Source organism: Oncorhynchus gorbuscha, linkage group LG08 (assembly GCF_021184085.1).
Source record: "Oncorhynchus gorbuscha isolate QuinsamMale2020 ecotype Even-year linkage group LG08, OgorEven_v1.0, whole genome shotgun sequence".
NCBI classification, from domain to species: domain Eukaryota; kingdom Metazoa; phylum Chordata; class Actinopteri; order Salmoniformes; family Salmonidae; genus Oncorhynchus; species Oncorhynchus gorbuscha.
In genome coordinates, this window is record NC_060180.1 from 7,069,687 (window position 1) to 7,096,850 (window position 27,164).

Consider the following 27,164-nt stretch of genomic DNA (forward strand, 5'->3'; position numbering starts at 1 on the left):
AGTAAGCATTTCACTGTAAGGTCTACAAGTAAGGTCTGTCACGCCATTGTTATGAACGTTCTCTTGAAGACTTGTACCTGACCGGAATGTTCTACTCAATGCAGTCTCAATTGGCGCTGATGAAGATTTAGTCAAAAGTGCATTATGGTGGTTTGGAAATACATGTACATACCTAAAGGAGGAAAAACGCGTTGATTCCGCCTGCAGTGATCTGTCTCGTATCTCGCAAAGAGTCATGGGATAGATCAAAATCTGTTCAGCTACAATGTGCTGTCTGTAGTTCCAAAACATTACCTAGGTGGGTCATTCCTACTCTGTGGTGCCATTTCTGTCTCCAGGAAATGTCACTTCTTATTTAGTGTAAAATAGTATAAAATGTGCATTCCAAAATGCTCTAAATATAAGGCCAGGTGTCCTTTACCTTAAAAACACAAATATATGGATCAAGCATTTCGCTACACCCACAATAACATCTGCTAAACACGTGTATATGACCAATCAAATTTGATTTCGATTTCGAATTTTTTTTTTTTGCATTTTCAGCTGATGTTGGCATTGAGTTGTTCATCAATTTCTAAGGAAAATAAAAGCCATAAAATTATTAAATATTTCAAATCTTCATTTTATAGTAGTTGTTAGTCTCTTTCATCAATGTTTTTTGTCATGGTTATTGTATTTATTATTGTAGTATTTAACATATTCTGTGTGTCCCTGATATCACTTTCCACCCTCTTCATTTGTAGTAGTTCTCCTTTAAGAAAACTCTCCCTTTCCACAATGACATCACTTTCAGGAAGTATCATCATATTTTTGGGTGGGGAAACAATAGTACAAAGCTAAATAAATATAAACACTCTCTTTTATCTATTTTTCCATGTTTCATGATGCTTGTTTGTTTGTCTCAGTCATACATTTCCACCCTGTTAGGCTAAATTATAGAGAAAATGTATCCAATTTCTAAATGTTAAAATACATTTCATATAGAAGTAAAAATGTTCTTTCAGTGTTTACCATTATGCTAGCTTAATCTCAATCACCTATAGAGCTATGGTTCATTTTGTTAGGATTAAGCAATAACTATAGGATTTTGCACCTAACAGGGAACTAAGTAAGTGCCTGAGCTTGACCAATATGTTTTTCTGAAAGTCAAATGTGCTTTTTCTGACCAAATACTAAACAAATGAAAAATATACATTTTCCCCAAAGGTTATGAGGTCCAAAAGGCACTGGATTGTAGGAAAGACCCAGATGACATGGCCTAATGAAACCCTGTTCATCCTTAAAGCAAGCTGAATTCAAAATATCTGTTAATAATGTTAACCTTTTTGGTGAAGAATTCTGAGTTGCACCATTTCACATCTAGCTAAGAGGTTGTGTGCTTCAATGAGCAGTATTTCTGAAGATTGACAATTACATTTTTTTAAATATATTTTTTAAATTGAACCTTTATTTAACTAGGCAAGTCAGTTAAGAACAAATTCTTATTTACAATGATGGCCTACCCCAGCCAAACCTGGACGGCGCTGGGTCAATTGTGCGCCGGCCTATGAGACTCCCAATCACGGCCGGATATGAGGCAGCCTGGATTCGAACCAGGGACTGCAGTGACTGTACTGAGATGCAATGCCTTAGACTGCTGCGCCACTCGGGAGCCGAAATGTGCATGAAACCTAGCTTAAATTTGTCCAACATTAGCTTCCTGAGCCAGTCACATTTCGTAGGAAATGAAGCTGCCAACCAACCAGCAACTTACATTACCTAGTGCTGCACACGCAATGGTGAATCAAATTCTCTTAGGCTGAATGCTTCAAACAAAAGCAAGTTAGCTACTGTAGTAGCTAACATTATAATGAGTTTTCATGAAGCTACTGATCTGTCGCGATCCCCGTCCCGAGTCAGTTGCAGTGCTCAGTTGACCCAACGTTACTGATGTGCTTGCACATTATTTTCGCAGGAGGTAGCCACCGTTTTGTTTTTATTTTCTCACAATTGCTCTCTCTCTCTGACACACACGCGCACGCACGCACGCACGCACGCACGCACACACACACACACACACACACACTGTATACACTCGGCTTACATCCTGCTGACAAATAACAAGCAGATTTTGTACTGCCCTGTTGACATAAAACAAAAGCAGGTTAAGTGATGTATACTGAACAAAAATATAAACGATTTTACTGAGTTACAGTTCATATAATGAAATCAGTCAATTTAAATAAATAAATTAGGCCCTGGGCAACAGGGCCTGGGAGGGTATAGGCCCACACACTGGGGAGCCAGGCCCAGCCAATCAGAATAAGTTTTTCCCCACAAAAGGGATTTATTACAGACATAATTACTCCTCAGTTTCATCAACTGTCCGGGTGGCTGGTCTCAGATGTGGGCTGGCATGGTTACACATGGTCTGCGATTTTGAGGCCAGTTGGACGTACTGCCAAAATTCTCTAAAACAATGTTGGAGGTGGCTTATGGTAGAGAGTTGAACATTCAATTCTCTGGCAGCAGCTCTGGTGGACATTCCTGCAGTCAGCATGCCAATTACACGTTCCCTCAACTTCAGACATCTGTGGCATTGTGTTGTGTGACAAAACTGCACATTTTAGAGTGGCCTTTTGCTGTCCCAGGCACAAGGTGCACATGTGTAATGATCATGCTGTTTAATCAGCTTCTTGATATGCCACGCCTGTCAGGTGGATGGATTATCTTGGCATAGGAGAAATGCTCACTAACAGGAATATAAACAAATTATGCACAACATTTGAGATAAATAACCTTTTTGTGCTTATGGAAAATGTATTGGATCTTTTATTTCAGGTCATGAAACATGGGACCAACACTTTACATGTTGCGTTTATATTTTTGTTCAGTATAAATCATTGCAATAATAAGTTGGCCAGCTTTTCTGTCTATTTCATAGAGATTTCATTAGAGCGCAGTGATAGTGTAAATAAGAAACAGATGCTCTGGAATATTCACATTTGAATATGAGTTCCACGTCCTACAAATTGGTTCAGGGACAAGCGTCGCGTAGGAGTGACGCAATCTGACGTAAAACAATGGAAAACAATGGAGAGCACCAGATTTTAGCGAGCTAACACTTGCAGGTATTTTGACTACCAGATTTTAGCGAGCTAACACTAGCATGTATTTTGACTACCAGATTTTAGCGAGCTAACACTTGCAGGTATTTTGACTACCAGATTTTAGCGAGCTAACACTAGCAGGTATTTTGACTACCAGATTTTAGCGAGCTAACACTTGCAGGTATTTTGACTACCAGATTTTAGCGAGCTAGCACTAGCAGGTATTTTGACTACCAGATTTTAGCGAGCTAACACTAGCAGGTATTTTGACTACCAGATTTTAGCGAGCTAACACTAGCAGGTATTTTGACTACCAGATTTTAGCGAGCTAACACTAGCAGGTATTTTGACTACCAGATTTTAGCGAGCTAACACTAGCAGGTATTTTGACTACCAGATTTCAGCGAGCTAACACTAGCAGGTATTTTGACTACCAGATTTTAGCGAGCTAACACTAGCAGGTATTTTGACTACCAGATTTTAGCGAGCTAACACTAGCAGGTATTTTGACTACCAGATTTTAGCGAGCTAACACTAGCAGGTATTTTGACTACCAGATTTTAGCGAGCTAACACTAGCAGGTATTTTGACTTTCCAAGCTAAAGGAAACCTTGCTATCTGTCTAAAGTACATTTGAATGATGACAGTTGTTTCTTGCTAATTATTTGCATACTTTAGCAATGTCGTCATATTTCAAAGCAACTGCAGTGTAATTCAGACTAAATAATCATTAAACCCCATTAAGAAACACTTGACTTTCAAGAGCCGCTATGGCTGAGACGTCTTTAAATAGTTCATAACAATTGCGTGACGTGACCGAGTGATGGAGGTGTGCCGTGCAACTATAAATATATTGCTCTACTTTTGACTGGTTAAACGTAGTGCACTATGTAGGGAATAGGGTGTCATTTTGGCACTCCAATCACACATGCTCAGACCCATAAACAGAGATCTGGCCCGAGTGAGTGAGTGAGTGAACACCAAACTACATCTGCCTGTGCATTGCTCCATGTTGTGTCATTCTGCTTCCTTGTTTCCCTTCTAACACTTATACTGTGGTTTTGTTTCTGCAGAAGGGCCCAGGGCATCAAGGCTACTGATACAACATCATCTAGGGCCTGCAGACACTGAACCTGGTTAAACAAGACTGAACGCTGCACAGCTCACTATTGTTTCACGTCGGCCTCCTGAGTGGCGCAGTGGTCTAAGGCACTGCATCACAGTGCTAGCTGTGCCACTAGAAATTCTGGGTTTGGGTCCAGGCTCTGTCGCAGCCGGCCGTGACCTGGAGACCCTCGGGGCGGTGCGTAATTGGCCCAGCATCGTCTGGGTTAGGGGAGGGTTTGTCCGGCAGGGATGTCCTTGTCTTGACTCCTGTGGGGAGCCGGGCGCAGTGTACTGTCACTGTCACCAGGTCCACGTTGTTTCCTCCAACACAGGGTTAACGGTTAACCAATTGGATACCATAGAATTGTGGAGAAAAAGGGGTAAAAGTAAAACAATATATATATATTTTCACGTCAGTCTGGTTCAACCAGGATAGCAGACACCAACTATTGAAATCAACAGTTTGCAGTTTGGAGGCAATAGATTTGGCAGCTGAGACACGGAGTTAGTCAGAGTTGGGGAAGGGGGCTGCTTTGTGGTCTTGCTGGCTCACAGACTGACTGGCTAGCATATTGACTAGCTGACTGACTGGACTGGCTGACTAGTGCTAGGACACTAGGGTTCTTTTTTTTGAGAGGTCTTGTGAGCCACAGCACTGGGCCAAATGAAGTCATCACTCTTTATATGAATCATCTACCTACATTCTTCAGTTACAGTGAGTGAGTGATTGCATTAGTGAAGTATACATGTATTTGGTGAGGCAGCTATTGTCATCTCGTACATTTGAAAGGCTGGTATTTCAGAAAGATACAAGCCCTCAAAACATAATAGATTGTTTTAAACAAACCACGGTAAAAGTTGTGATTGAAGCCGATATGGCCTCTCTTTCCATTGTGTCTGGCGCCTCTCCCATTCACTCTACACTGAAACGGAAATAGACTGAGCAGTTCCCAGTGGAGTGCTAAGACAATGACACCATACAGACAGCCCGCTGTGCTGCAGCTGAAAGTACTTGAGATTCACAATGGAAGACATATACATTTAGCTTTTTGTGTGTTTTTTGTTGTTGTTTTGTTTTTACATCTCTCTCTCCATCCATCTTTCTCACATTCTCATCCTCCCTACATGTCTCTCTCTCTCTCTCTCCATCCATCTTTCTCATTCTCATCCTCCCTACATGTCTCTCTCTCTCTCTCCATCCATCTTTCTCACATCTCTCTTTCCATCCATCTTTCTCACATCTCTCTCTCTCTCCATCCATCTTTCTCACATCTCTCTCTCTCTCTCTCCATCCATCTTTCTCACATTCTCATCCTCCCTACATGTCTCTCTCTCTCTCTCTCTCTCTCTCTCTCCATCAATCTTTCTCACATTCTCATCCTCCCTACATGTCTCTCTCTCTCTCCATCCATCTTTCTCACATCTCTCTCTCTCTCCATCCATCTTTCTCACATCTCTCTCTCTCTCCATCCATCCTTCTCACATCTCTCTCTCTCCATCCATCTTTCTCACATCTCTCTCTCCATCCATCCTTCTCACATCTCTCTCTCCATCCATCTTTCTCACATCTCTCTCTCCATCCATCTTTCTCACATCTCTCTCTCTCCATCCATCTTTCTCACATCTCTCTCTCTCTTTCCATCCATCTTTATCACATTTCTCTCTCTCCATCCATCTTTCTCACATCTCTCTCTCTCTCCATCCATCTTTCTCACATTCTCATCCTCCCTACATGCCTCCCTCCTTCTCTCTCTCTCCATCCATCTTTCTCACATTCTCATCCTCCCTACATGTCTCTCTCTCTCCATCCATCTTTCTCACATTCTCATCCTCCCTACATGTCTCTCTCTCTCCATCCATCTCTCACATTCTCATCCTCCCTACATGTCTCTCTCTCTCCATCCATCTTTCTCACATTCTCATCCTCCTACATGTCTCTCTCTCTCCATCCATCTTTCTCACATTCTCATCCTCCCTACATGTCTCTCTCTCTCCATCCATCTTTCTCACATTCTCATCCTCCCTACATGTCTCTCTCTCTCCATCCATCTTTCTCACATTCTCATCCTCCCTACATGTCTCTCTCTCTCCATCCATCTTTCTCACATTCTCATCCTCCCTACATGTCTCCATCCATCTTTCTCACTCTCTCTCTCCATCCATTTCTCATCTCATCCTCCATACATGTCTCTCTCTCTCCATCCATCTTTATCACATTCTCATCCTCTCTACATGTCTCTCTCTCTCCATCCATCTTTCTCACATTCTCATCCTCCCTACATGCCTCCCCTCCCTTCTCTCTCTCTCCATCCATCTTTCTCACATTCTCATCCTCCCTACATGCCTCCCTTCTCTCTCTCTCATCCATCTTTCTCACATTCTCATCCTCCCTACATGCCTCCCTCCTTCTCTCTCTCTCTCTCCATCCATCTTTCTCACATTCTCATCCTCCCTACATGCCTCCCTCCTTCTCTCTCTCTCTCTCTCTCTCTCTCTCTCATCCATCTTTCTCACATTCTCATCCTCCCTACATGCCTCCCTCCTCTCTCTCTCTCCATCCATCTTTCTCACATTCTCATCCTCCCTACATGCCTCCCTCCTTCTCTCTCTCTCTCTCCATCCATCTTTCTCTCCATCCATCTTTCTCACATTCTCATCCTCCCTACATGCCTCCTCTTTCTCTCTCTCTCTCCATCTTTCTCACATTATCATCCTCCTCTACATGCCTCCCTCCTTCTCTTTCTCTCCATCCATCTTTCTCACATTCTCATCCTCCCTACATGCCTCCCTTTCTCTCTCTCTCCTCCATCTTTCTCACATTCTCATCCTCCCTACATGCCTCCCTCCTTCTCTCTCTCTCATCCATCTTTCTCATTCTCATCCTCCCAACATGCCTCCCTCTCTCTCTCTCCATCCATCTTTCTCACATTCTCATCCTCCCTACATGCCTCCCTCCTTCTCTCTCTCTCCATCCATCTTTCTCACATTCTCATCCTCCCTACATGCCTCCCCTCCTTCTCTCTCTCTCATCCATCTTTCTCACATTCTCATCCTCCCTACATGCCTCCCTCCTTCTCTCTCTCTCTCCCATCCATCTTTCTCACATTCTCATCCTCCCTACATGCCTCCTCCTTCTCTCTCTCTCCATCCATCTTTCTCACATTCTCATCCTCCCTACATGCCTCCCTCCTTCTCTCTCTCTCCATCCATCTTTCTCACATTCTCATCCTCCCTACATGTCTCTCCTCTCTCACCATCCATCTTTCTCACATCTTTCTTTCCATTCTCATCCTCCCTCATCCTCTCACTCTCTCTCCATCCATCTTTCTCACATTCTCATCCTCCCTACATGTCTCCCTCTCTCTCTCTCCATCCATCTTTCTCACATTCTCATCCTCCTACATGTCTCCCTCCTCTCTCTCTCTCTCCATCCATCTTTCTCACATCTCTCTCTCCATCCATCTTTCTCACATCTCTCTCTTCTCCTCCATCTTTCTCTCCTCCTTTATCTCTCTCCTCTCCATCCATCTTTCTCACATTCTCATCCTCCCTACATGCCTCCCTCCTTCTCTCTCTCTCTCATCCATCTTTCTCACATTCTCATCCTCCCTACATGCCTCCCTCCTTCTCTCTCTCTCCATCCATCTTTCTCACATTCTCATCCTCCCTACATGCCTCTCTTCTCTCCATCCATCTTTCTCATTCTCATCCTCCCTACATGTCTCTCATGCCTCTCCATCCATCTTTCTCACATTCTCATCCTCCCTACATGTCTCTCTCTCTCTCTCCATCCATCTTTCTCACATCTCTCCATCCATCTTTCTCACATCCTCCATCTTTCTCATCTCTCTCTCTCTCTCCATCCATCTTTCTCACATTCTCATCCTCCCTACATGCCTCTCTCCTTCTCTCTCTCTCTCTCCATCCATCTTTCTCACATTCTCATCCTCCCTACATGTCTCCCTCCCATCTTTCTCATCTCTCTCTCTCTCCATCCATCTTTCTCACATCTCATCCTCCATCCATCCTTCTCACATCCTCTCCATCACATCTCTCTCTCTCCATCCATCCTCACATCTCTCTCCTCCATCATCTCTCTCCCATCCATCTTTCTCACATCTCTTTCCATCCATCTTTCTCACATTCTCTCTCTCCATCCATCTTTCTCACATCTCTCTCTCTCCATCCATCTTTCTCACATTCTCATCCTCCCTCCACATCCTCCCTCTCATCTCTCTCTCATCCATCTTTCTCACATTCTCATCCTCCCTACATGCCTCCCTCCTTCTCTCTCTCTCCATCCATCTTTCTCATTCTCATCCTCCCTACATGTCTCTCTCTCTCCATCCATCTTTCTCACATTCTCATCCTCCCTACATGTCTCTCTCTCTCCATCCATCTTTCTCACATTCTCATCCTCCCTACATGTCTCTCTCTCTCCATCCATCTTTCACATTCTCATCCTCCCTACATGTCTCTCCATCCATCTTTCTCACATTCTCATCCTCCCTACAGGTCTCTCTCTCTCCATCCATCTTTCTCACATTCTCATCCTCCCTCATGTCTCTCTCTCTCCATCCATCTTTCTCACATTCTCATCCTCCCTACATGTCTCTCTCTCTCATCCATCTTTCTCCATCTCTCTTTCTCTCCATCCACCTTTCTCCATTCTCATCCTCCATCCATGTCTCTCTCTCTCATCCATCTTTATCACATTCTCATCCTCTCTACATGTCTCTCTCTCTCCATCCATCTTTCTCACATTCTCATCCTCCCTACATGCCTCCCTCCTTCTCTCTCTCTCCATCCATCTTTCTCACATTCTCATCCTCCCTACATGCCTCCCTTCTCTCTCTCTCATCCATCTTTCTCACATTCTCATCCTCCCTACATGCCTCCCTCCTTCTCTCTCTCTCTCTCCATCCATCTTTCTCACATTCTCATCCTCCCTACATGCCTCCCTCCTCTCTCTCTCTCTCTCTCTCTCTCTCATCCATCTTTCTCACATTCTCATCCTCCCTACATGCCTCCCTCCTCTCTCTCTCTCCATCCATCTTTCTCACATTCTCATCCTCCCTACATGCCCCCTCCTTCTCTCTCTCTCTCCATCCATCTTTCTCTCTCATCCTCCCTCTGCTCCCTCTCTCTCTCTCCATCTTTCTCACATTCTCATCCTCCCTACATGCCTCCCTCTTTCTCTCTCTCTCTCCATCTTTCTCACATTATCATCCTCCCTACATGCCTCCCTCCTTCTCTTTCTCTCCATCCATCTTTCTCACATTCTCATCCTCCCTACATGCCTCCCTCTTTCTCTCTCTCTCTCCATCTTTCTCACATTCTCATCCTCCCTACATGCCTCCCTCCTTCTCTCTCTCTCATCCATCTTTCTCACATTCTCATCCTCCCAACATGCCTCCCTCCTCTCTCTCTCTCCATCCATCTTTCTCACATTCTCATCCTCCCTACATGCCTCCCTCCTTCTCTCTCTCTCCATCCATCTTTCTCACATTCTCATCCTCCCTACATGCCTCCCTCCTTCTCTCTCTCTCATCCATATTTCTCACATTCTCATCCTCCCAACATGCCTCCCTCCTTCTCTCTCTCTCTCTCCATCCATCTTTCTCACATTCTCATCCTCCCTACATGCCTCCCTCCTTCTCTCTCTCTCCATCCATCTTTCTCACATTCTCATCCTCCCTACATGCCTCCCTCCTTCTCTCTCTCTCCATCCATCTTTCTCACATTCTCATCCTCCCTACATGTCTCTCTCTCTCTCACCATCCATCTTTCTCACATCTCTCTTTCCATCCATCTTTCTCACATCTCTCTCTCTCTCCATCCATCTTTCTCACATCTCTCTCTCTCCATCCATCTTTCTCATATTCTCATCCTCCCTACATGTCTCTCTCTCTCTCTCCATCAATCTTTCTCACATTCTCATCCTCCTTACATGTCTCTCTCTCTCTCTCTCCATCCATCTTTCTCACATCTCTCTCTCTCTCTCCATCCATCTTTCTCACATCTCTCTCTCCATCCATCTTTCTCACATCTCTCTCTCTCCATCCATCTTTCTCACATCTCTCTCTCTCTTTCCATCCATCTTTATCACATTTCTCTCTCTCCATCCATCTTTCTCACATCTCTCTCTCTCTCCATCCATCTTTCTCACATTCTCATCCTCCCTACATGCCTCCTCCTTCTCTCTCTCTCCATCCATCTTTCTCACATTCTCATCCTCCCTACATGCCTCCCTCCTTCTCTCTCTCTCCATCCATCTTTCTCACATTCTCATCCTCCCATGTCTCTCTCTCTCCATCCATCTTTCTCACATTCTCATCCTCCCTACATGTCTCTCTCTCTCCATCCATCTTTCTCACATTCTCATCCTCCTACATGTCTCTCTCTCTCCATCCATCTTTCTCACATTCTCATCCTCCCTACATGTCTCTCTCTCTCCATCCATCTTTCTCACATTCTCATCCTCCCTACAGGTCTCTCTCTCTCCATCCATCTTTCTCACATTCTCATCCTCCCTACATGTCTCTCTCTCTCCATCCATCTTTCTCACATTCTCATCCTCCCTACATGTCTCTCTCTCTCATCCATCTTTCTCACATCTCTCTCTCTCCATCCATCCTTTCTCACATTCTCATCCTCCATACATGTCTCTCTCTCTCCATCCATCTTTATCACATTCTCATCCTCTCTACATGTCTCTCTCTCTCATCCATCTTTCTCACATTCTCATCCTCCCTACATGCCTCCCGCCTTCTCTCTCTCTCCATCCATCTTTCATTCTCATCCTCCCTACATGCCTCCTTCTCTCTCTCTCATCCATCTTTCTCACATTCTCATCCTCCCTACATGCCTCCCTCCTTCTCTCTCTCTCTCCATCCATCTTTCTCACATTCTCATCCTCCCTACATGCCTCCCTCCTCTCTCTCTCTCTCTCTCTCTCTCTCTCTCTCTCATCCATCTTTCTCACATTCTCATCCATCCTCCCTTCTCTCTCTCTCCATCCATCTTTCTCATCTCATCTCCCTACATGCCTCCCTCCTCTCTCTCTCTCTCTCTCTCTCTCTCTCTCTCTCTCCATCCATCTTTCTCACATTCTCATCCTCCCTACATGCCTCCCTCTCTCTCTCTCTCTCCATCTTTCTCACATTATCATCCTCCCTACATGCCTCCCTCCTTCTCTTTCTCTCCATCCATCTTTCTCATTCTCATCCTCCCTACATGCCTCCCTCTTTCTCTCTCTCTCTCTCTCCATCTTTCTCATCCTCCCTACATGCCTCCCTCCTCTCTCTCTCATCCATCTTTCTCACATTCTCATCCTCCCTGCCTCCCTCCTCTCTCTCTCTCCATCCATCTTTCTCACATTCTCATCCTCCCTACATGCCTCCCTCCTTCTCTCTCATCCATCTTTCTCACATTCTCATCCTCCCTACATGCCTCCCTCCTTCTCTCTCTCTCATCTTTCATTCTCATCCTCCCAACATGCCTCCCTCCTTCTCTCTCTCTCTCCATCCATCTTTCTCACATTCTCATCCTCCCTACATGCCTCCCTCCTTCTCTCTCTCTCCATCCATCTTTCTCACATTCTCATCCTCCCTACATGCCTCCCTCCTTCTCTCTCTCTCCATCCATCTTTCTCATTCTCATCCTCCCTCCATCTTTCTCACATCTCTCTTTTTCCATCATGCCTCTCTCTCTCTCTCCATCCATCCTCTCTCTCTCCATCCATCTTTCTCATTCTCATCCTCCCTACATGTCTCTCTCTCTCTCTCCATCCATCTTTCTCATTCTCATCCTCCCTACATGTCTCCTCTCTCTCTCTCTCCATCCATCTTTCTCATCTCTCTCTCCATCCATCTTTCTCATTCTCATCCATCTCCCTACATGCCTCCCTCCTTCTCTCTCTCCATCCTTCTCACATCTCATCCATCTTTCTCACATCTCTCATCCTTTCCCATCTCTCTCCACATGCCTCCTCCTCTCTCTCTCTCTCCATCATCCTCTTTCTCATCCATCTTTATCATCTCTCCCCATCCATCTTTATGCTCTCTCTCTCCATCCATCTTTCTCTCTCATCCTCCCTACATCTCTCATCTCCATCCATCTTTCTCTCATTCTCATCCTCCCTCCATCCATCTTTCTCCATTCTCATCCTCCCTACTCTCTCTCTCTCCATCCATCTTTCTCACATTCTCATCCTCCCTACATGCCTCCTCCATCCATCTTTCTCACATCTCTCTCCATCTTTCTCACATTCTCATCCTCCCTCTCATCCATCTTTCTCATGCCTCCCTCTCTCTCTCTCCATCCATCTTTATCTCTCTCTCTCTCTCCATCTTTCATCTTTCTCACATTTTCTCATCTCTCCTCCCTACATGCCTCCCTCCTTCTCTCTCTCTCCATCCATCTTTCTCATCCATCCATCTTTCTCACATCCCTCATCTCTCTCTCTCCATCCATCTTTCTTTCTCATCCTCCTCATGTCTCTCTCTCCCATCCATCTTCTCATTCTCATCATTCTCATCCTCCTACATGTCTCTCCCTTTCTCTCTCTCTCTCTCATCCATCTCCACATTCTCATCCTCCATACATGTCTCTCTCTCCCATCCATCTTTCTCATTCTCATCCTCCCTACATGCCCGCCTTCTCCTCCTTCCATCTTTCTCTTCTCATCCCCTACATCTTTCTCCATCCATCTTTCTCATTCTCATCCTCCCTACATGCCTCCCTCCTCTCTCTCTCTCTCTCCATTCTCATTCCACATTCTCATCCTCCCTCACATGCCTCCCTCCTTCTCTCTCTCTCTTTCTCATTCTCATCCTCCCACATGCCTCCCTCCTTCTCTTCTCTCCATCCATCTTTCTCACATTCTCATCCTCCCAACATCCTTTCTCTCTCTCTCTCCATCCTCTACATGCCTCCCTCCTTCTCTCTCTCTCATCCATCTTTCTCATTCTCATCCTCCCAACATGCCTCCCTCCTCTCTCTCTCTCTCTCCATCCATCTTTCTCACATTCTCATCCTCCCAACATGCCTCCCTCCTTCTCTCTCTCTCTCTCCACATGCCTCCCTCCTTCTCTCTCTCTCTCCATCCATCTTTCTCACATTCTCATCCTCCCTCTTTCTTCTCTCTCTCCTCCTCTCCTCTCTCTCTCACATTCTCATCCTCCCTACATGCCTCCCTCCTCTTTCTCATCCATCTTTCTCATTCCTCCTCCCTACATGCCTCCCTCCTCCTTCTCTCTCTTTCTCACATCCATCTCCCTACATTCTCTCATTCATTCTCATCCTCCCATCCTCCCTCTCTCTCCTACATGCCTCTCTCTCTCTCTCCATCCATCTTTCTCACATTCTCATCCTCCTACATGCCTCCCTCCTTCTCTCTCTCTCCATCCATCCATCTTTCCCTCACATTCTCATCCTCCCTACATGCCTCCCTCCTTCTCTCTCTCTCTCCATCTTTCTCACATTCTCATCCTCCCTACATGCCTCCCTCCTTCTCTCTCTCTCTCTCCATCTTTCTCTCATTCTCATCCTCCCAACATGCCTCCCTCCTTCTCTCTCTCTCCATCTTTCTCACATTCTCATCCTCCCTACATGCCTCCCTCCTTCTCTCTCTCTCTCCCATCTTTCTCACATTCTCATCCTCCCTACATGCCTCCCTCCTTCTCTTTCTCTCTCCATCCATCTTTCTCACATTCTCATCCTCACATTCTCATCCTCCCTACCTCCCTCCTTCTCTTTCTCTCTCCATCCATCTTTCTCACATTCTCATCCTCCCAACATGCCTCCTCCTCTCTCTCTCTCTCTCTCTCATCCATCTTTCTCACATTCTCATCCTCCCAACATGCCTCCCTCCTCTCTCTCTCTCTTTCTCCATCCTCCCAACATGCCTCCCTCCTTCTCTCTCTCTCTCCATCTTTCTCATTCTCATCCTCCCTACATGCCTCCCTCCTTCTCTCTCTCTCCATCCATCTTTCTCACATTCTCATCCTCCCTACATGCCTCCCTCCTTCTCTCTCTCTCCCATCTTTCATTCTCATCCTCCCAACATCCTCCCTCCTTCTCTCTCTCTCCATCCATCTTTCTCATTCTCATCCTCCTACATGCCTCCCTCCTTCTCTCTCTCCATCTCTTTCTCATTCTCATTCCCAACATCCTCCCTCCTTCTCTCTCTCTCTCTCCATCATTCTCATTCTCATCCTCCTCCCTCCTTCTCCTCTCTCTCTCTCTCATTCTCATCCTCCCAACATGCCTCCCTCCTCTCTCTCTCTCTCCATCTTTCTCACATTCTCATCCTCCCTACATGCCTCCCTCCTTCTCTCTCTCTCTCATCTTTCTCATTCTCATCCTCCCTACATGCCTCCCTCCTTCTCTTTCTCTCTCCATCCATCTTTCTCACATTCTCATCCTCCCTACATGCCTCCCTCCTCTCTCTCTCCATCTTTCTCACATTCTCATCCTCCCTACTGCCTCCCTCCTCTCTTTCTCTCTCCATCCTCACATTCTCATCCTCTCCATGCCTCCCTCCTCTCTCTCTCTCTCTCCATCTTTCTCACATTCTCATCCTCCCAACATGCCTCCCTCCTCTCTCTCTCTCTCCATCTTTCTCACATTCTCATCCTCCCTACATGCCTCCCTCCTCTCTCTCTCTCTCATCCATCTTTCTCACAATCTCATCCTCCCAACATGCCTCCCTCCTTCTCTCTCTCTCTCTCTCTCTCATCCATCTTTCTCACAATCTCATCCTCCCAACATGCCTCCCTCCTTCTCTCTCTCTCTCATCCATCTTTCTCACAATCTCATCCTCCCAACATGCCTCCCTCCTTCTCTCTCTCTCTCCATCCATCTTTCTCACAATATCATCCTCCCAACATGCCTCCCTCCTTCTCTCTCTCTCTCATCCATCTTTCTCACAATCTCATCCTCCCTACATGCCCCCCTCCTTCTCTCTCTCTCTCATCCATCTTTCTCACAATCTCATCCTCCCAACATGCCTCCCTCCTTCTCTCTCTCTCTCATCCATCTTTCTCACATTCTCATCCTCCCAACATGCCTCCCTCCTTCTCTCATCCATCTTTCTCACATTCTCATCCTCCCTACATGCCTCCCTCCTCTCTCTCTCATCCATCTTTCTCACATTCTCATCCTCCCTACATGTCTCTCTCTCTCCATCCATCTTTCTCACATTCTCATCCTCCCTACATGTCTCTCTCTCTCCATCCATCTTTCTCACATTCTCATCCTCCATGTCTCTCTCTCCATCCATCTTTCTCACATCTCTCTCTCTCTCCATCCACCTTTCTCACATTCTCATCCTCCATACATGTCTCTCTCTCTCCATCCATCTTTCTCACATCTCTCTCTCTCTCCATCCATCTTTCTCACATCTCTCTCTCTCTCCATCCATCTTTATCACATCTCTCTCTCTCTCCATCCATCTTTCTCACATCTCTCTCTCTCTCCATCCATCTTTCTCACATTCTCATCCTCCCTACATGCCTCCCTCCTTCTCTCTCTCTCCATCCATCTTTCTCACATTCTCATCCTCCCTACATGTCTCATCCATCTTTCTCACATTCTCATCCTCCCTACATGCTCTCTCTCTCCATCCATCTTTCTCACATTCTCATCCTCCCTCATGTCTCTCTCTCCATCCATCTTTCTCACTCATCTCTCATCCCATCCATTTTCTCACATTCTCATCCTCCATACATGTCTCTCTCTCTCCATCCATCTTTCTCACATTCTCATCCTCCCTACATGCCTCCCGCCTTCTCTCTCTCTCCATCCATCTTTCTCACATTCTCATCCTCCCTACATGTCTCTCTCTCTCCATCCATCTTTCTCACATTCTCATCCTCCCTACATGTCTCTCTCTCCATCCATCTTTCTCACATCTCTCTCTCTCTCCATCCACCTTTCTCACATTCTCATCCTCCATACATGTCTCTCTCTCTCCATCCATCTTTCATTCTCATCCTCCCTACATGTCTCTCTCTCCCCATCTTTCTCTCATCTCTCTTCTCTCCCATCCTCCATTCCTCCTCCATCCATTCTCTTTCTCTCCATCCATCTTTCTCACATTCTCATCCTCCCCTACATGCCTCCCTCTTTCTCTCTCTCTCTCCATCTTTCTCACATTCTCATCCTCCCTACATGCCTCCCTCCTTCTCTCTCTCTCTCCATCCATCTTTCTCACATTCTCATCCTCCCAACATGCCTCCCTCCTCTCTCTCTCTCTCTCTCCATCCATCTTTCTCACATTCTCATCCTCCCAACATGCCTCCCTCCTTCTCTCTCTCTCTCTCCATCCATCTTTCTCACATTCTCATCCTCCCTACATGCCTCCCTCCTTCTCTTTCTCTCCATCCATCTTTCTCACATTCTCATCCTCCCAACATGCCTCCCTCCTTCTCTCTCTCTCTCCATCTTTCACACATTCTCATCCTCCCTACATGCCTCCCTAATTCTCTCTCTCTCTCCATCCATCTTTCTCACATTCTCATCCTCCCTACATGCCTCCCTCCTTCTCTCTCTCTCTCTCTCTCTCTCTCTCTCTCTCTCTCTCTCTCTCTCTCCTCTCTCTCTCTCTCTCTCTCTCTCTCTCTCTCTCTCTCTCTCTCTCCATCCATCTTTCTCACATTCTCATCCTCCCTACATGCCTCCCTCCTCTCTCTCTCCATCCATCTTTCTCACATTCTCATCCTCCCTACATGCCTCCCTCATTCTCTCTCTCTCTCCATCTTTCTCACATTCTCATCCTCCCTACATGCCTCCCTCCTTCTCTCTCTCTCTCCATTTTTCTCACATTCTCATCCTCCCAACATGCCTCACTCCTCTCTCTCTCTCTCCATCTTTCTCACATTCTCATCCTCCCTACATGCCTCCCTCCTTCTCTCTCTCTCTCCATCTTTCTCACATTCTCATCCTCCCTACATGCCTCCCTCCTTCTCTCTCTCTCCATCCATCTTTCTCACATTCTCATCCTCCCTACATGCCTCCCTCCTTCTCTCTCTCTCATCCATCTTTCTCACATTCTCATCCTCCCAACATGCCTCCCTCCTCTCTCTCTCTCTCCATCCATCTTTCTCACATTCTCATCCTCCCTACATGCCTCCCTCCTTCTCCCTCTCTCCATCCATCTTTCTCACATTCTCATCCTCCCAACATGCCTCCCTCCTTCTCTCTCTCTCTCTCATCCATCCATCTTTCTCACATTCTCATCCTCCCAACATGCCTCCCTCCTTCTCTCTCTCTCTCTCTCCATTTTTCTCACATTCTCATCCTCCCAACATGCCTCCCTCCTCTCTCTCTCTCTCCATCTTTCTCACATTCTCATCCTCCCTACATGCCTCCCTCCTTCTCTCTCTCTCTCCATCTTTCTCACATTCTCATCCTCCCTACATGCCTCCCTCCTTCTCTTTCTCTCTCCATCCATCTTTCTCACATTCTCATCCTCCCTACATGCCTCCCTCCTCTCTCTCTCCATCTTTCTCACATTCTCATCCTCCCTACATGCCTCCCTCCTTCTCTTTCTCTCTCCATCCATCTTTCTCACATTCTCATCCTCACTCATCTCTCTCTCTCTCTCTCTCTCTCTCTCTCTCTCTCTCTCTCTCTCTCTCTCTCTCTCTCTCCATCTTTCTCACATTCTCATCCTCCCAACATGCCTCACTCCTCTCTCTCTCTCTCCATCTTTCTCACATTCTCATCCTCCCTACATGCCTCCCTCCTTCTCTCTCTCTCTCCATCTTTCTCACATTCTCATCCTCCCTACATGCCTCCCTCCTTCTCTCTCTCTCCATCCATCTTTCTCACATTCTCATCCTCCCTACATGCCTCCCTCCTTCTCTCTCTCTCATCCATCTTTCTCACATTCTCATCCTCCCAACATGCCTCCCTCCTTCTCTCTCTCTCCATCCATCTTTCTCACATTCTCATCCTCCCTACATGCCTCCCTCCTTCTCCCTCTCTCCATCCATCTTTCTCACATTCTCATCCTCCCAACATGCCTCCCTCCTTCTCTCTCTCTCTCTCCATCCATCTTTCTCACATTCTCATCCTCCCTACATGCCTCCCTCCTTCTCTCTCTCTCTCTCTCCATTTTTCTCACATTCTCATCCTCCCAACATGCCTCCCTCCTCTCTCTCTCTCTCCATCTTTCTCACATTCTCATCCTCCCTACATGCCTCCCTCCTTCTCTCTCTCTCTCCATCTTTCTCACATTCTCATCCTCCCTACATGCCTCCCTCCTTCTCTTTCTCTCTCCATCCATCTTTCTCACATTCTCATCCTCCCTACATGCCTCCCTCCTCTCTCTCTCCATCTTTCTCACATTCTCATCCTCCCTACATGCCTCCCTCCTTCTCTTTCTCTCTCCATCCATCTTTCTCACATTCTCATCCTCACTACATGCCTCCCTCCTCTCTCTCTCTCTCTCTCTCTCTCTCTCTCTCTCTCTCTCTCTCTCTCTCTCTCTCTCTCTCTCTCTCTCTCTCTCCATCTTTCTCACATTCTCATCCTCCCAACATGCCTCCCTCCTCTCTCTCTCTCTCCATCTTTCTCACATTCTCATCCTCCCTACATGCCTCCCTCCTCTCTCTCTCTCTCATCCATCTTTCTCACAATCTCATCCTCCCAACATGCCTCCCTCCTTCTCTCTCTCTCTCTCTCTCTCATCCATCTTTCTCACAATCTCATCCTCCCAACATGCCTCCCTCCTTCTCTCTCTCTCTCTCTCATCCATCTTTCTCACAATCTCATCCTCCCAACATGCCTCCCTCCTTCTCTCTCTCTCTCCATCCATCTTTCTCACAATATCATCCTCCCAACATGCCTCCCTCCTTCTCTCTCTCTCTCATCCATCTTTCTCACAATCTCATCCTCCCTACATGCCCCCCTCCTTCTCTCTCTCTCTCATCCATCTTTCTCACAATCTCATCCTCCCAACATGCCTCCCTCCTTCTCTCTCTCTCTCATCCATCTTTCTCACATTCTCATCCTCCCTACATGCCTCCCTCCTTCTCTCTCTCTCATCCATCTTTCTCACATTCTCATCCTCCCTACATGCCTCCCTCCTCTCTCTCTCATCCATCTTTCTCACATTCTCATCCTCCCTACATGCCTCCCTCCTTCTCTCTTCTCATCTCTCCATCCATCTTTCTCACATTTCTCATCCTCCCAACATGCCTCCCTCCTCTCTCTTGCCTTCTCATCCTCCCTACATGCCTCCCTCCTTCTCTCTCTCTCTTCATCTCTCTCACCATCCATCCATCCCCCTATCTCCCTCCCTGACTCCCTCTCTATCTTTGTAGTCTAATGTCTTGGTGCTATGATTACTAAACACACACAGTCATCTCTATATATTAATCTCTATTTCATCTCTAATTAGAAGCTAGGGGAATGATAATGAAGTTGCTAATGTTTATAAACTCAAACTAAAATGATGAATGTTGAAGAGAAATTGTTCTTCGTCAAAACGTTCAATCATGTTTTTGTCTCATATTTGGTGACTATTAGTCATTTGCTGTCAGGAACTGGACAGTAGTAATGATGGTTTTGGGATGGGAGAGGTTTGAGGCTTCTTTTGTCTAGCCATGTCTCGGGCAGCTGATCCAGTCTGAGATTGGCTGAGAACAAAAAACAGCGGGACTTGGGAACTGGAGGGCCAGAGTTGTGTTTCCCAGCTCTAGCCTTGGGCCAGAAGCCTCTCTGTACTGTAACTACACCCATATCCAGTTTCCAGGAGTCTCTCACTAAGTTCTGTCCTCAAGTCAGCCATCTCGATGAGATCAGATGATTCTTCTCCAGCGTGTCACATGACAATAAAATGTTTAATTTAACACAGATTTTAGATATATAGTTGAAGTCAGATGTTTACATACACCTTAGTCAAATACATTTAAACACAGTTTTTCACCATTCCTGACATTAAATCCTAGAAAAAAAATCCTTGTATTAGGTCAGTTAGGATCACCACTTTATTTTTAAGAATGTGAAATGTCAGAATAATAGTAGAGAGAATTATTTATTTAAACCTTTATTTATTTCATCATGTTCCCAGTGTGTCAGAGGATCCACTCAATTAGTATTTGGCAGTATTTTCTTGAAATTGTTTAACTTGGGTCAAATGTTTCGGGTAGCCTTCCACAAGCTTCCCACAATAAGTTGGGTGAATTTTGGCCCATTCCTCCTGACAGAGCTGGTGTAACTGAATCAGGTTTGTAGGCCTCCTTGCTCGCACACGCTTTTTAATTTCTTCACACACATTTTCTATAGGATTGAGGTCAGGGCTTTGTGATGGCCACTCCAATACCTTCACTTTGTTGTCCTTAAGCCATTTTCCCACAACTTTGGAAGTATGCTTGAGGTCATTGTTCATTTGGAAGACCCATTTGCGACCAAGCTTTAACTTCCTGACTGATGTCTTGAGATGTTGCTCCAATATATCCACATAATTTTCGTTCCTCATGATGCCATCTATTTTGTGAAGTGCACCAGTCCCTCCTGCAGCAAAGCACCCACACAACATGATTCTGCCACCCCCATGCTTCACATTGGGAGGGTGTTCTTCAGCTTGTAAGCCTTCCCCTTTTCCCTCCAAACATAACGATGGTCATTATGGCCAAACAGTTCTTTTTTTGTTTCACCAGACCAGAGGACATTTCTCCAAAAAGTACGATATTTGTTCCCATGTGCAGTTGCAAACCGTAGTCTGGCTTTTTTATGGCGGTTTTGGAGCAGTAGCTTCTTCCTTGCTGAGCGGTTGTCGATTTAGGACTTGTTTTACTGTGGATATAGATACTTTGGTACATGTTTCCTCCAGCATCTTCACAAGATCCTTTTGCTGTTGTTCTGGGATTGATTTGCACTTTCCACACCAAAGTACGTTCATCTCTAGGAGACAGTACGCGTCTCCTTCCTGAGCGGTATGACGGCTGCGTGGTCCCATGGTGTTTACACTGTCGTACTATTGTTTGTACAGATGAACGTGGTACCTTCAGGCGTTTGGAAATTGCTCCCAAGGATGAACCAGACTTCTGGAGGTCTCCAATTTTCTTTCTGGGGTCTTGGCTGATTTCTTTTGATTTTCCCATGATGTCAAGCAAAGAGGCACTGAGTTTGAAGGTAGGCCTTGAAACACATCCACAGTTACACCTCCATCTGAATCAAATTATGTCAATTAGCCTATCAGAAGCTTCTAAAGCCATGACATCATTTTCTGGAATTTTCCAAGCTGTTTAAAGGCACAGTCAACAATTTTTGGAAAAATGACTTGTGTCATACACAAAGTAGATGTCCTAACCAACTTGCCAAAATTATAGTTTTTTTTAACAAGAAATTTGGGGAGTGGTTGAAAAACAAGTTTTAATGACTCCAACCTAAGTGTATGTAAACTTCTGACTTCAACTGTACATATTTTTTAAAGTTATCAATTTGTAGTTGTTCTTGTTCGTCTTTTGGAGGATCAAATGTTACTACTAACCCATACCGGCCATCCACAATGAATGATGGTAAAGAAGCCTATATTTGCCAGTATGTTTCAGCTCTCTCAGCAATTCCCATTGAATTGTCATGCCAAACATGTTTGCAGGAGAGCAGTAGCAGACCCAGACTGTTACCCAGGCTTTGTTGCTCATGTGTAGTGTAGCACATTTCTGGTAACTTTCCCCAAATTCCCCAGTTTTCCAGAAATCCTGGTTGGAGGATTATAGGGTTCCTGCTTATAACCTCCTGATTCTGGAAATTTTCCAACTCGGGATTTCTGGAATTTTGGGAAGGTTACTGGATTTATTTTTACCCTTCTCATGGACAAAACATAATATTTTCTAGATGTTTTGTACTGAGTGGTTCTAATATGTTTTGTGTTTCTGTTCTTCATTCCAGGCATGTTCTATGATTGATGAGGAAGTAGCGAAGGCTTTGGTTAATAGGAAACACAAGAACCTCCCTCTCCGCTGGTAAGACATGGTGATTTACGAGCTCTCTATCCTCATCATGCACAACATCTGCTCTCATAGACAGACACACTCTGGCTGCATCCCAAATGGCACTCTATTCCCTATTTATTGCACTTATTTTGCCCAGGGCCCAGGTAGACTCGTGCCATTTGGGACGCTGACCCCTTTCTTTGCATGTTTTATAGACAAGAGGTCTCTACAATGACATTGATCTGGTTGTGATCTAGATGGATGGATATGCAGGCAGTACTGTTGTTTATATATTTGTCACAGACCTTGCAGATTGGGTTTGAGGAACAAGAGAGAAAAGGCAGACCGGTTTTGTTCTAGACCAGGGTTTCCAATACTGGGTCCTAGGGCCCACCCTGGGTGCACATTTTGTTTTTTTACCCTAGCACTACACAGCTGATTCAAGTAACCAACTCATCATTAAACTTTGATTATTTGAATCAGTTGTGTTGTGCTAGGACACTAGGGGAACCCTGTTCTAGAGAAAAATCATTGACTGGTTTTGGACAAAAATATAAACGCAACATGTAAAGTGTTGGTCCCATGTTTCATGAACTGAAATAAAAGATCCCAGAAATGTTCCATATGCACAAAAAGCTTGTAGTGAGCATTTCTTTTTTGCCAAGATAATCCATCCACCTGACAGGCGTGGCATATCAAGAAGTTGATGAAACAGCATGATCGTTACACATGTGCACCTTGTGCCTGGGACAATAAAAGACCACTCTAAAATGTGAAGTTTTGTCTCACAACACAATGCTACAAAAGGGAGTTTGCAAGTGGCATGCTGACTGCAGGAATGTGCACCAGAGCTGTTGCCAGGGAATTTAATGTTCATTTCTCTACCAAAAGCCGCCTCCAACATCGCTTTAAAGAATTTGGCAGTACATCCAACCGTCCTCGCAACCGCAGACCCATGTGTATGGCGTTATGGTGAGTGAGTGGGTGAGCGGTTTGCTGATGTCAACATTGTGAAAAGTGTCCCATGGTGGCAGTGGGGTTATGGTATGGGCAGGCATAAGCTACGGACAACAAACACAATTGCATTTTATCAATGGCAATTTGAATGCACAGAGATACCGTGACGAGATCCTGAGGACCATTGTCATTCCATTCATCTGCCTCCATCACCTCATGTTTCAGCATGATAATGCACGGCCCCATGTCGCAAGGATCTGTACACAATTCCCGAAAGCTGGAAATGTCCCAGGTTCTTCCATGGCCTGCGTACTCACCAGACATGTCACCCATTGAGCATGATTGGGATGCTCTGGATCGACGTGTACAACCGTGTGTTCCAGTTTCCGTAAATATCCAGCAACTTCGCACAGCCATTGAAGAGGAGCCTGACAGCATTCCACAGGCCACAGTCAACAGCCTGATCAACTCTTATTTATTTAACCTTTATTTAACCAGGAAGGGCTCATTGAGATTAAAATCTCTTTTTCAAGAGCGCCCTGGCCAAGATAGGCAGCAACCAAGTCATTACAAAAGAATTACAGACAGACAACATGAAAAACTACAAGTACTACATAGAAGTACTCCTTCTATGTGAAGGAGATGTGTCACGCTGCATGATGCAAATGGTGGTCACACCAGGCACTGGTTTTCTGGTCCACGCCCCTACCTTTTTTTAAGGTATCTGTTACCAACAGATGCATATCTGTATTCCTAGTCATTTGAAACCCATAGATTAGGGCCGAAGGAATTTATTTAAATTGACTGATTTCCTTATATGAATTGGAACTTGGTAAAATCTTTGAAATTGGTGCATGTTGCGTTTATATTTTTGTTCAGTATAGAATCTAGAGCAATGAGACCTGTCAGAGAACATATAGCCTGGTTCTTAGTGTTGTAGACCTGTCAGAAGATATGCAGACTGGTTTTTAGTGTTGTAGACCCGTCAGAAGACATGCAGACTGGTTTTTAGTGTTGTAGACCTGTCAGAAGACATGCAGACTGGTTCTTAGTGTTGTAGACCTGTCAGAAGACATGCAGACTGGTTCTTAGTGTTGTAGACCCGTCAGAAGACATGCAGACTGGTTTTTAGTGTTGTAGACCTGTTAGAAGATATGCAGACTGGTTTTTAGTGTTGTAGACCCGTCAGAAGACATGCAGACTGGTTTTTAGTGTTGTAGACCTGTCAGAAGACATGCAGACTGGTTTTTAGTGTTGTAGACCTGTCGGAGAACATGCAGACTGGTTTTTAGTGTTGTAGACCCGTCAAAAGACATGCAGACTGGTTTTGGTGCTCTAGAGCAGTCAGAGAATGTGCATTAATGCTTCCCAATTTCACAATGTTCACGTCTGCTCACATTCATGTATTAAGAGGTTTTTTATTTGACCTCAAACCCCCCTAAATGCATACTGTGTCAATCTCGGTCTAATGTTTTGGTTGGTATTTGGGAGGGAGGGGGAGTATAATAGATGCAACCTGTGATGTGTGAGGGGAAAAGAAAGGAGAGAGGCTATACTGTAAGTCATGCATATCAGATTACGCATTTCCCCCCTGTTTTTACCATGGCCTTTAAGCAAACGCACCACACACAATCTGGCCTGTGTGTGTGCGTGTTTGTGTTTGTGCAGTCACATGGGCCAGGAGGGTTGCCGAGCGTTGGAATTCCTTGTCTGGTATTTCTTGATTCTTCAGAAACACACTGTGTGTGTGTGCGTGTGTGTGTGCGTGTGTGCGTATACTGTATGTGGAGATTGGATGTATTTCAGAACTGAAATGCTGGCCTTCTGCTCTGAAGAAACAGCTTGTTTCTGTTAGCAGCTATTGGCTACTGCTCCTTCCCTCAGAGGGAAGCTAGTCACTGTATCTGTATGAATAACATTGTTTATGCATATTTTGATTCTTACAATTGAATCACAATGCCTCGATGCCATGTGTTATAAGTCTATCTCTACAGTCATTTAGTATTGTGATGAATTGAGCGATAGTCAGTGATACTGTGTGATACACAGAGCAAACGTTTAGATTGAGAGTCATGGTGCGCTCAATGCTTGTCACTGATTGGTAGGTCATGTCGGATAACCAGTGGTCTGGTTATCCGACATGACTTCACGCAGCCTATGGTTGCATAAGAGCTTTAAATAGATAGAAAAGCAACGCCCCTTTCGACTTCAGTGTTTGGATGAGGTGTGAATGAATCCATGATCTTCTACATAGCCTCGACAACTGATATCAAAGTCGATCAGTTGTTATCAAAGTTCACCGGCTGATATGAAAGTCAATCAGATGTTCCTTAGTTCAAGTCCCACCCAATCAGATTAATATGGTTGGGAATTAAAACCGAGGTAGATAGCTCATTCTCTGTCTCTGAGTAGTAAGTGGCAGTGCTCACACCTGGTCAGTCAGTTGATATCAAAGTGCACCGTCTGATATGAAAAGCTAACAGGATAGCCAATCAGAACAGGGGGGATGGTGCAGGTACTGTAGCCTACATGCGTAAGAGCCTTTGTATCCATGCTTGAAATAGGATATTGTTACGTCTGTAATGCTGTAACACTCCCCTTTAGCAAACACTGCTATCATGAATAAACACTAGTAATGGACAGAGCCTTATCCTGGGACTATGTACAGGCTGTATACTCTAGATTATAGTGTGTGTGTGTGTGTGTCCGTCCATGCATGTCTGTGTGTGTCTTGTCTGTAAGTGCAAATGTGAGTAATGGAGTCCTTCTTCACCCCTCTGCTGTGTGACTGAGGCCAGTACCACAGTGTACTTTCCCCTCAGGAGGGTGAGAGCCAGAGAGGAGGAGCTGGAGATAGCTGTGCCTGGGTCAGGATTACCACAGACGGGCCTCTCAATTCAATTCAGTTTAAGGGCTTTATTGGCATGGGAAACATGTGTTAACATTGCCAAAGCAAGTGAAGTAGATAATAAACAAAAGTGAAATAAACAATAACAATTAATAGTAAACATTACACTCCAAAAGAATGAAGACATTTCAAATTTCATTATGTGCAAATAGTTAAAGTACAAAAGGGAAAATAAAAGAACATAAATACGGGGTGTATTTACAACGGTGTTTGTTCTTCACTAGTTGCCCTTTTCTTGTGGTAACAGGTCACACCTCTTGCTGCTTTGATGGAACACTCACCCCTGAACAAGCTGCCTGGATGGAGGTGTGCTGCCAGACAAACTTTTATCCAGTTCACATCACATGCGTGATTAGTAGACTCCATGCAGTCAGACCAATGTGCTAATGTGTGAAGTTGATCATTGATTTGGAGCGAGGTCAGGTATTGCGTGTCACTCTGGAACAGTGTGTCATAATGGGGATCATTTCATTCTCAGAAACGCACAAACATACACACATTCACATACACACACACTTGTGCTGTATCTGGTGTTAATATGGAACGTCACAACCCTTACTATGGTGAAGGGGAAAGCAGCATCTGTACCCACACTGACTAAATAACACTAAATCACATTACTAAACATACAGCTAAGAGGATTATTTCTCATCTTCTTTTTTTTTCATTGGCTGGACAAATCTGCAATCTAAAAAGTAAATACTTACATTATTTTTTTACTGTCTCTCTGTCCACCATTTTCTATTTTAATTTTTCCAATCCAGATGAAGATGGTAATTTTGAACTCTGACCTTTATGCTATGTGGATTGTGTTTTGTTGGGCTTTTACAAGATCATTATTCAGCCCATTACACACACACACACACACACACACACACACACACACACACACACACACACACACACACACACACACACACACACACACACACACACACACACACACACACACACACACACACACACACACACACACACACACACACACACACACACACACACACACACACACACACACACACACACACACACACACACACACACACACACACACACACACTTTATAATCTAGCGTATACAGCCTGTACATAAGTCCCAGGATACTAGTGTTTATTCATGATAACATGATAGCAGTGTTTGCTAAAGGGGAGTGTT

The 27,164-nt window shown here is 45.0% G+C and overlaps 1 protein-coding gene across 6 annotated transcripts in view; it reads left to right on the forward strand.

Annotated features, from left to right (window-relative positions):
- zmiz1a (zinc finger, MIZ-type containing 1a) overlaps positions 1–27,164 on the forward strand; it is a 306,966-nt gene that overhangs the window by 100,358 nt on the left and 179,444 nt on the right. For 5 of the 6 annotated variants that reach the window (XM_046358353.1, XM_046358352.1, XM_046358356.1 and 2 more), the window contains one exon: positions 22,101–22,174. The exons of the other annotated variant lie outside the window; for it this stretch is intronic. The gene's annotated coding sequence lies outside the window, so the exon portion shown is untranslated. The remainder of the gene's footprint in view (positions 1–22,100; positions 22,175–27,164) is intronic. 6 annotated transcript variants of the gene reach the window in all.